The following is an 11,610-nucleotide window of genomic DNA, read 5'->3' as shown; positions in this document are numbered from 1 at the left end:
ATTAAGTTAATGAGCTGTAAATCATGCTAAATATCATGTTAAGGCTTCACGCCGGTACTATTGAGACCCGAGAGGTCGTTTCTTGCTGTCATATCATTAGCTTCATTGATATTCTGCACTCAATCCTGTTTACGCATATTATATCATGTCTCAGTCTCAGTTATTGTTATTGGGCACATCATATCATTGTTTCGGACTAGTATCATGGCATTTTGAGCCCGTGTGTGTGAGACTGGAGAGTGATGACTGAGTGAGGCCGAGAGCCTGATATTGAGTAACAGTATGAGATCGGGCTGCATACCGCAGGGGGATATTGATTATGCCTTCGTTGGCTTGTTATAGCGCTTGGGCTGAAAGGAGCCCCTTCGGAGTCTATACACCCCCAGTGAGCGCAGTTGATATTACTGAGGGATGGATTTTTCCTGGACATGGATCTTGTCCGAAGTACTTATACCTAGAGATGGATCTTCTCCATAGGGCTGGAATGGTCTTCCTCGGTACTGGATGACTACGGTCAGTGATATATATATTCCGGGATAGATCTTCCCTGGGCCGGATGGTCATATACAGTACCGAGTGGTTGAGCACTTGAGAGTGGGAGAACAGGGTGCAGTATCATATATTTCTGGCATTTGCATGTAGAGATTTACTGAGTTCTACACTTCACATTTTCCGGATATGTGCTTTGCTTTACTATTGAGTTGAATAATTAAACTGCCAGCATGCCTACTTTACTATTTCATTTAATTGTGCTATAACTGCTGAGGTTTAGTTCGTCATTACCGGTCAGTCCATAGTTTGGACTTGTTACTTACTGAGTTGGTGTACTCACGTTACCCCCTGCACCTTGTGTGCAGATCCAGGTATCTCAGGCCACGGTAGCAGTTGTTGACTATTCCAGACGCAAATTTCATCGGAGATATCGAGGTAGCTGCTTGACGTTCGCATTATCGACTTTCTCCTTCCTTATCTACCTCTAGTGTATTTTTGAATATTTTTAAACTATTTTGGTCTAGTTATGTTTTCGGAACAGATGTAGTATTGCTCATGACTTAGTGACACCCGAGGTCGGGCTTGTATTTTTTGCTTTGTTTTGATTTTGACTTTATATCTTTTATCGGATTTCAATTAAAAAAATAGTTTTACTTATGTGCTAAATGAAATGTGGATTATTTTAGAAATGTGTCAGCTGGCCTAGTTTCACAATAGGCGCCATTATGACCGGGTCGGTTTTGGGGTCGTGACAGCTCTAATTTAATTTTTGCCAAAAATCAGATTAAGCAACAAAAAAACCAAATTTAGTTTGGGTAACTTAGACTTTTCTCTACTTGATGTTTGCGTTGTATGACGTAAGCTATTTGGAGTATACAAACCTTTGAATGATGGTTCTCATAAGACTCACTCCCACTTGATTTTGACTTTTTTTCTTCTATTCATTGGAGGTTAGCAAATCGATGTTATGTCGAAAATTCATGTTTCAAATGTCAATCCCCGTATTTGGCTAATATTAGAAAAATACAAGATCAAATAAAGAAGAAGTAAATCATGAATTACTTAATTCTAACCCAGAAATATCTTGAATTCACAAGAACAACTTGAAAAAAATAGAGTTCTAAGTGAGCAAAATGTATAACTAACGAAATATTGAAAATGGAATTTTTGGAGTAAAGGAACTGGAGTACTCCAATATTTAAGAGAGCAAGAAGTATTAAAATAAGGGCATCAAAGACTTTTGAACTACGAAATAGATTTCACAAAGAAACTGAGAAAGAGAAGGGGAAGGGGAAGGGGGAGGGGAAGGGAGAGCATCTTTTGTGTGAAGTTTACACCTTCAGGAGTTTTAATTTAGTGGGACCATATGACTTGGTAGCTGACATTGACAAAAATTTGAGGGGTCAGGTGCCACATTGGCCATCCGTTAGGGTTAAGGGCAGTTCCATCAAGTTTGTTAACGGTAGGATGGGTTTTGGACGTAAAGTGAAACGGAGGACAAACAAGTACTATTTACAATAGTACAGGGACAATAATGGCCTTTTATTCACCCATTTTGGACGCGTGGAAAGCCAAAAGCACAAAAAAATATAATTTTTTTACAATTTATTTATATTTGTTTTTGGTCTAATTTTTGACAATTGAGGCTTTGTAAAACTTAGTAAGCAGAGAGGAAGAACTCTCCTCACTTTGCTCGTTACCCTATTCATGCCAAAATCAAGGTAGCTAACGGTTATGTTTTCTACATGTGGTATCCTATGCCCCTGGCCTTTATCTTCATCTGATTTTAAAATATAAAGAGAATTTATAGAAAGGCCCTTCGAGAACTGAAAAGAGCATACTTGGTATGGTCTTCAACCACTAAATAGAGTTTGATTCATTTATTAATGACAGAATAGCCTGACAGACACGTGTACTTATACGTGTTTGTTATTCCAGTTTCTGTGTTCAACAAAGTTTCATTCAGACATCTTAACTCAGTCAAAACATGTATTTTAAACCCCTCCGGCATTACGTGTTGGTCACTCGCCTGACGTGGAGAAAATATCATGTTCACATCAGATAAATTGATGACACATCTTTATTTATTTAAATATTACTTTTTAAAAATATTTCAAATCCATCTCCATCCTCCTATGCTGTCGCCAATCCTTATCACCGGGAAACAACCAAAAAATCGGAGTCGCCTCACTGTTTTGCTCTCTTTCCTCCTTTCTAAGCACAACCTTAAACCCTATTTCATACACATAAAACTCTTCAATTTTGATAAAAAAAATTCTATCTTGCTTCATCTCCTTACTCTCACTATTTTAGGTAAAATTCATATCACCATAGTAATTTTAGAATTTATGGAGACACAAAAATGGGGCAACAACCAATGAGTAGAAAACAAAGAACTACATCCCTGGAAGTATTTCACTGCCGACCACTACAAAGCAAAACCAGATCGCTGGAAAATAATCACAAGCGGACTCCGCCACCTACTTTTCCATTCACCAGACTCCTTTGGAAAACCCATGGCCACCATGGACTGACGAACACGGTCGTAGAAAAAATCACCGAAAAAATTACTTCGCATTTTCATAGCTTTTGATATCTTTAAATAATTTAACCGCGCTAACAGATCTATTTATTTAGCTTCCCTAAAAGAAAATTCTTCTCCTTTTTATATTGTACTTTTAATCCACAAAAGGCAGAGGAGTTGGGGGGTTTGGGGGGGGGGAGGTTTTGCTGAAGGTAGAAGGGGGGAATAAGATGGGGAAAAACGGGTGGACAAATAAGGCTAAAGGGGCCGGGATGCATGAGTTGGGAAATAATTTTACTCTTTTTCTTTTTATGGTTTATTTTTTATTAATTTTAATATTTTTAAATTAAAATTAATATATTTACTCTCCTTTTTAGAGCGTGTAACCACTCATTTTCTGACTCAGCAAAAAGACTGACACATAAGCTCAGTCAATATATAGAGGTGTTTAAAATACATGTTTTGACTGAGGTGTTTGGATGAAATTTCGTTGAATACATGGACTGGGATGACAAACAGGAACAAGTTTAGGTGAGTGAGAATCAGCCATCACCATCATCGTAGATGAGAATAACTTTGAAAATTGTTTCAATCCAAGTAGGGGCGTATACACCTTATCCTATGTTGTGTCACGGGACACCACTTTGCTGAAATTTTTTACTCATAATATATATAAAAAAATATTAGGGATAAATATAGAAAATGAAACCGCTAACAACTACAATAAGTTATTTATTTGTTCATTTCTTCAAATTATGACACCGCTTATAAAAAGTTTTAAGTGGGCCACTGAATCCAAGTTTTCTAGCTCCGAAGATAATGAAATGAACCCAAAATACGAAATGGGGCTATTTATACAAAGTATTGAAATTGCAGGACTTCAGGTGCTAGAGTTCAGCCTCGCTCGCGACGCAGGCACCTCAGACATGCACATCTGGTGCAGGATTTTTGCTAGTTTTTCACGCAAGAACCCTTAAAGTTCCAACTAGGGTCCTAATTGTCCAAATACATCCTACAAACTGTTAGAAGCTTCAAGCCACGACTCAAACCGTGTACCAAATCCGAGGGGTAAAGTCACTATTTTTTTACTTTTAACCTTCCAAATAGCAAGATAGGGTTCTAATCCTTCTCGAACCCTTCAGGACCAAAACAATTTATACCTACAATAAGATACCAAATGAACCCACGGGAAATCTCAAATCAAGCAGCAAAATGCTAAAACTCGAAATCATCGATTGGATCATTAAACAAAATTTCTCAATTCGAGAGCTCGAATCCAAAACATCTTGTTAAGGGTGTAGAATCTCATACATCCCACTTCATCCTTTGGTCACAAATGAGAGTTAAATGTCATGATTGGTCATTAAAATAAAGGTCTATTGCAAGTTGCGAAGCTAAATTTGTAACAAAAACATGCAGAAACAATTTTCCATAAAATGAAAAATGCCGAAAAGTCATCAGCCTTGAGCTGAAATTTACAATTAAGCTGCCACAAGTTAATATTGTCAAATAAGTTGTGTATCGTTAATTCGTTATCAAAATACCATATCCAACACCTACAGCTACAACTAGCAAAATAACAATTCCAGGTCTCCCTTTACGATTACATGACTTTAGCAAAATATGCAACTAAAACTAGGAACACCTGAATTACAATTGTAGATTTCATCGAGTGAAGATACATGTTAAACAGGTATGGAAGGCATACATCAAAATACACCAATTTCTTCTCTACAATATCTCTCTAATCACACCTCTCTTTCGGTAACTTCGCGAGCTAATTCCATCATATTCTCAAACTGAGTTCATGAACTTGACACCAATATTTCAGTAGTACTGTGCGCTGATGGTGCTGCAGCTGATATTTCAGTTTTACTAGCTCCTGCTTTTAATTTTTTGTTGCAACAGGCAGGTCTCCTTCGCTCTTGGCCGTGTGCTTGCAAGTTTTCAGCGCTTTAGACTTTTCCCTGCGTCTCCTTCTGTTAAGACAGGACTTGAAGTGATGCTCCGATGTGGTTGTCATTGGCATACTGCACAAGCTCACTCTGTCTCAACTTCCTTTGAGGAAATAGTCTCTCGTAGTTTAATCTCTTCTGGAACTGCCGCTTCCTTGACTAGCAAACCTGTCGTATTATTCGCAATCTGAATTAGATTCACCTTCAAATTTTTAACCTGCAGGTCCACGGGAAACTTTAATAACAGGCATATTGATTACTTTTGCTTGATTACAGAAGAAAGAAAAAACAAATACTAGGCTAGAACAATGGTGGTACTGATGTTTACAAAAACCTCTTAAATTTATCAATGGTTTCTTATATTCAATAAAGCTTCATCTTGCACTCCTCCTAACTTGGCCACTAAAAGTATCGCAAACAGCTAGTAAGCTTTTATCATGAAAGCATCAAGCTCTCCTCACCAGACAGCTTGTTTGCTTAATATATTCATCCATTGTTTGCTGAGTAATTGCATCCAGACTCCAGATAATACTTGTGACACATAATATTCCAAAAAAAACAACCAACGAAATTCTAGTGTTAAAATATATTACCTGTTTGGCTCAGCTGCTTCATGTTTTGCCATTTGTTCTATTGCTTTGATATCTTCCCAAACAGGACCACCATCTTCACACTCAGTCTGTTTAGGGGCACTATGAATGTTATTAAGGAATGAAAGCATGTGCGTGGATGAAATGATTTTCACAACAAAAGAATAAGGAAGAGAACGGCACCCACCAGGATTCAAATCCCATAGACAACAACACTGAGTGAGGTTTTCGCAGTTAATACTAAGGGAAATTCATAATTTTTTTATGCTTTATTTGAGACAGCTGATAGCTGCACAATGCAGCCTATTAACACGCATATACAATATTTTATGGGTCGGAAGGTACATTGTGTCTATGCAGAAGGGTTTGCTGGAAATAATAATTAGTGCAGGATTTCATTACTTTATGCAAACCATTCAATAATTAGTACTCAACTGCCAATGTAATTTTCAGATTTATTATGGTGTGAAAACGCCAATAAAGCAGCAGCATAAGAAGTTAACAACAGTTTCATACAATACAACTAGGAAAAATAGCTGTGGCACCTGGTTAGCAGTGAGCATTCCTGCTTTATTGCTAGTATCAGTAGTCTTGATCTCTTCCACATGATGATCCAGAAAATAATTGACTAGTAGTACCACAATCTCAAATGTAGGTGTTAATTATCTACTTGATCCATAGCTTATTCTGAGTTTGAAATTTGCTTAATATCATGATATTACTCCATCAAATTTAAAGTGATTTATTCTTATGTCGCTCGGGTCTTTAAAAATGTCAGTGTATTTTGATCATATATCAAAATATGAATTATTTTTGGAAAATTAGACACACTCAAAAATACTTTTAAAGGATCTGAGAAGGTTTATACAAATTAATTTTAGAGTAATTGTGAGCACGTGATTTTTGTTTTACGCGACAATCACTCCAAAAGAAACAAAATAATAGCAATTGGTCTTGCTGTACATTTGCTGGATTTTTACGTGGCATTTTTTGCTAGTTATTTGTGATTTTGCCCATGGTTGTTTTATTCAAACAAAAATATATGTCTATATGTCGTGTGAACCGTAATCCGTTTATTAAAAGAAAAATAAAATGTGTACATCCTTCATTGTATTTTGTCATTAAGTGTTTAGTATAATTAAATGTTAATTGTGCGATAATTGTTGTCCAATGTTTTACATGGTATTATTTGGCAAAATTAATTTAAGGAATTAAAAAGAAAAAAAAAGAAAGAGTTTCGGACTTGGGCCAGTCCGATTTTAAATAAACAAGCCCAAACAACCCAACCCAAAACCAGAATTACCCGGTCCAGTCCAGTTCAGCCCCTAACTATCCAAACGACACCGTTTTAATCTGGTCTGATCTGGGCCGTTTATCTCTGAATGATCAACGGCCAAGATCTCATGCCCCGTACCCACGAACAGACCCGACCCGTCTTACCCGAACCAACCCAAACCCTGGCATGAGAAACGACACCGTTTCCCCATCAGGTGAAAGATCTTGGCCTTCCATCTCGCCTCATCCAACGGCTGAGATCAACCCACCCATTCCATATATAAGCTTCCTACCATACCCTGCCCCCTATCCAAGACCCCCGCCTTCGTCCTCATCCCTTTCCCCACGAAACCCTAGCCGCCCCCTTATTCCTCACCATTAATCCCGGCGGCATGAACGCCGGTGGCCTTCACCTTAACACCATAGGACCGCCTCACCCCCCTGAACATGGATCTGTTGGCCGTTTAGTTCGAATCATCCCTTAGGTTCTCGAATCTTCATTTGAAGATTCGAGCAAAACTCGATCCACACCGATCTACCCCAGCTTCGCACCAGACAGTCCCCGAACCTCCCTCGTGACCAAACCATGCTTGGTTTGGTCCGAATCTGACCAGGGAAACACGAATCCCAGATCTGATTTTTTTTGAACCCTAGGGTTCCTTGTGCCTATTCCGTGCCTGTTTAAACCAAGAGATTAGGGTCTAATGGACCTTAATCGAAGTGTTTCTTGAGAAACACTTCGATTAAAGTCCGTTCAACCTTGAGAAGGGTCTGTTCAAACACAAGTTGATTTTTCTGATTTTTCTTTCAAAGATTTTAAGGTAAGTTTGTTTTCTCTTCTTTATTCCAGTTCGTGTGTTTGTTAAAAGTCTATTCGTATGGCCAAACATCTTGTTCAAATTGTATTTTGAATTTTACCAACTGTTTTTTTTTTTCACACCTTGCCTGGACCTCTGTATTTGATCAAATGCGTCCTCATTCACTGATAATGTGTGTGTATGTAAACTGCATAATTGACTGAATTGAAATTGTTTGAGTAATCAATCCCCAAGTTAACCTCTGTATTGACAAGTGCAATCTGACCCCTTGTTGATACTGTTTGATTCTAATCCTTGGCTTTGATTGTATATGTTGTAATTAGTATAGTCGATTCGATACATGTCGTCAAATAGTTTTAGCTGTTTGAATGGTAACAGCTTGATTTGTCTTGCTGAACATTGTTTGAATCAAATTGAGAATCAACTATAGCTACTCACAATTGATGTATTTGAATCAGAAATATAAAGTGATTGGTTTTGTTTAGTTGCAGTCAGAATTGGAGGGCATGTGCACTTGTGCACAACATGTGCATAAAGGCCCTTTTGGATTAAAATAGTTTGACAGCACATGCTGTCAGATTATATTCTTGCTGCCCATGGCCTGTTTTAGTTTAATAAATGTTAAAAGGGGACTGTCAGGGAATATGATGGGGGTTCCTAATTTTAAAAGTTTGAGTTGGAAAAAACAGCTAAAAAGGAATAGTTTCTGAGGTGTTCTAACAGGCTGGTGAATAGCCTAATGTTAGGCTTATAAAAGGAGGGGATAGACAAGACACACGGGGGGATAGACAGAGGGAACTGGGATTGAATATTGAGAGTTGAGTTCTGAAAAACAGAAAACTGGAAAAGAATTCTTCTTGGTAACTCAAGTAGATTTAAAAACTGAAAATTGGCACTGGATTTTGAAAAGAAAAGAGATAGTGAGAAAAAATAGAGGGGCTTATACAGACACACATACGAGAGAGAAAAACATACAGAAATCAGAAACTGTTTTCTTCTTCCTGCTGTTTGTTCGATTCTCAGTTTGTTCAACCTGTTCAGTTAGTTCTGTTTTCTTTCAAGTGTCAGCTGAGTTTATTGGTTGGTTTGCATTGGTTGATTCTCTTGGAATTGGTTTGTCTGAATTCTGATCCTACTCCCCTGCTTATTGTTGTCATTTTGCTGCCTCTTTCCTCGTCTATAATTGCATCTTGCACTGGAATTTGTCCTGCTGCTATTTATCTGTTACTGCTGCTGTTTCGTTTACACTGCTGCTCAACTGACTCCCCTGCTTTCTTCATTGTAAGCGTCTCCTCAGGTACACATTTCGAATCTGTCTGATGTAACTGATGTCGCAATGAAAGTTGAATCGAAAGATCTGAAGGAATTATAATCATCTGTTGCTTCACTTATAAATTTTTAAAAATGTTGTCAAGCTGTGTAAATTTTAGTTTGTTAGTCTAATAGAGAATACATTAGTAAGTTTGTACCTAATTAAAGTTTATGTTGACCTGAAACTGCGACATTTGATTCGTTTAGTAGTATACATGATGTAAATACAACCCATGGAATGTGCAACTATTTAACACGATTGTTAAAATTAAACTCACTCTTTTAGCATGCTTTGAATAAGTAAGGGCAAATGGCTGTTAAATCTAGCCAAATATAATACAGTCTTGAATCACCCAGTTTCGGTTTCTTTAGGCAGTTTATAGAACGAGTTTTGAACATCATCGGTAATATCCTTTAATAAGGAATTCTATTAATCCTGTTTAAGCAAGTTAATTTAAATCCGACTTAAGGATGTCGTTCGGATTAAGTGTTGTATTTCGTCAATCTCGTATGTAACTTCTTTGTCCAATTAAAGCATGTTTCACAAGGTATGACGTCTCTCCATTTTATAAATAATTAATCAGAAATTGATAAGGATTCGGGTTAGGTTAAAGCATATACTTGAATTAACATGTATCTTTCTTCTTCTATTTTTAGAGACAAACGCATTTAGAAATGTAGTCGCTTTAGGATATCCTTTCTAAAATAGAGACGTGCCTCGCCAAATAAAAATCCAAATTGCGGGGCCCTCAATAACTAACCATAATAAATATTTAGAATTCAGGACAGGCCGTTTAGTGAATTTCATGGCCTTCCCCAAAAATAATAACGTGTTAGACTCTTTAGGCGCGGCTTAATTAAATTACATTCTTAAACTCGGGTGCACATTGATGTGACCCGAATCCAAATCTCAACGGAGTCGAAATGTGTTAACAACTACGGGTGCATTGATTGTGACGTGGTTCGAGATGCATTTTCACGACGTTGCAATTCTATAAAAATAAATGATAATAATAAAAGCGGTTTAAACTTAATAAAAGCACGTAAGTCATAACATGTATTTAAATCAGATATTTAGCCATTATAACAATTTAAGCGACCGTGCTAGAACCACGGGATTCGAGGGTGCCTAACACCTTCCCTCGGGTCAATAGAATTCCTTACTTAGAATTTCTGGTTCGCAGACTTCATTTGGAAAAGTCGAAAATTTCCTCGATTTGGGATTCAAGATAAACCGGTGACTTGGGACACCAAAAACCAAACCTTTCCCAAGTGGCGACTCTGAATTAAATAAATAATCCCATTTCGAATATTGTCACTTAAATTGGAAAAACTCCCTCGCGCATTTAACCCTTCGGGGCCGGGCGCGCAAAAAGGAGGTGTGATAGCTCTGGCGACTCCGCTGGGGATTTTTAACCCAGAACCATTGGTTCAGGGTTCAAGAATTCGAGCTTAGAATAATTGTTATATTTGGCTTTATTATCTGATCTTTATTACATGTTTTTGCATAACGTGCTAAATGTTGTTTTTTACCGCTTTGATATTATCTGAACTGTATATAAACTGTGCTAAAACCTTTCTCTTCTTACCTCCGGAGAGAAGCTCACTGGTCGAGACTCCCTATTCTGTTAGTGTCAATACCTGAAATAAGAAAGAGGTCGGACAAGTTACAAAGCCGGACGATCTCGCCGGTCCCCGGTACGTAGCCCCCTCCTCGACTCGAGTTGTTCGCTCGGGTACACAGTCTAGAACAAATACCCAGGTTATAAACCTAGTATAACGAAACTTCATGCTGGATCCCTAGTAGGAACGCTTATTTGCATCATGTTGCATTTGACTTAGGAGACTCAACACAGGGGTTGGGTCTGTCTAGGACAGGCAACCTGAAATGAAAAGACCATCCTGCTACATCCTATTTGTTTTGCGCATTTATTTGCTTCAGTTCCACATGCTGACCGGTTTCTAAAAAAGGGGAAAAATAGCGGCGTAGGGAGATAATTACTTATTTTGGACAAAATAAAACCAATGTCCAAGTAGTGTCAAAACCTCGCCAGAATTTTTCTAAAAAAAAAGATTTGTCTTCTAGTTTGATTTATTAAAAAATAAAAAAAAAGGGTATTTATTTAAAAGTAAAAAAAAAATGGAAAATTCATAATTCAAAAAAAAATGTTGTTTCTTTCGTAGTACCTCTTTTTCAGACTAATAGTCCAAACATTTATATATATTTTTTTCTCAAAAGAAAATAATAAAAAAAACATATTCTTGCTTTCTGGGTTCAATTGATTTTCTCTATTCACGATGAACCAAACTACGCCGGTTTGATTCTCACCGGATGTGAGATACGTAGGCAACCCCCATCGGGTTCAACCCCACCTTTTACTAAAAAAAACGAACAAATAGTAATAATAATAATAATAAAAATGTGTCAAAATTTTAATTCTGTCACGAATAAATCAGGTGATGTTGTTTTGTCATAAATAGCCGAATGTTCCCGAAAGGGACGCCGGAAGGCTGACTTTGCATAAATAACCACCTTCGGGTCATTTTTTTTTAGGATTTTCATCCAATTGACCCACACAGCCTCAAAATCTTCGTCCCCGAAGTGCTGAAAGGCCGTGTTCGAAAACTTGATCCTCCTTGTAAAA

General features: G+C 37.5%; 1 long non-coding RNA gene across 1 annotated transcript; it reads right to left on the bottom strand.

The window, feature by feature from the left end:
- Positions 1–4,467: 4,467 nt before the first annotated feature.
- Positions 4,468–6,186, bottom strand: LOC142172800 (uncharacterized). The gene is made up of 3 exons (XR_012701771.1): positions 6,107–6,186; positions 5,565–5,650; positions 4,468–5,188 (listed from the first exon to the last, which is right to left on the bottom strand). It is a non-coding gene; the product is annotated as an uncharacterized LOC142172800 (long non-coding RNA).
- Between the last annotated feature and the right edge of the window lie 5,424 nt (positions 6,187–11,610).

This window comes from Nicotiana tabacum, chromosome 18, assembly GCF_000715075.1.
Source record: "Nicotiana tabacum cultivar K326 chromosome 18, ASM71507v2, whole genome shotgun sequence".
In the NCBI taxonomy this organism is placed as follows: Eukaryota; Viridiplantae; Streptophyta; class Magnoliopsida; order Solanales; family Solanaceae; genus Nicotiana; species Nicotiana tabacum.
This window is presented reverse-complemented; position numbering and strand designations above follow the sequence as displayed.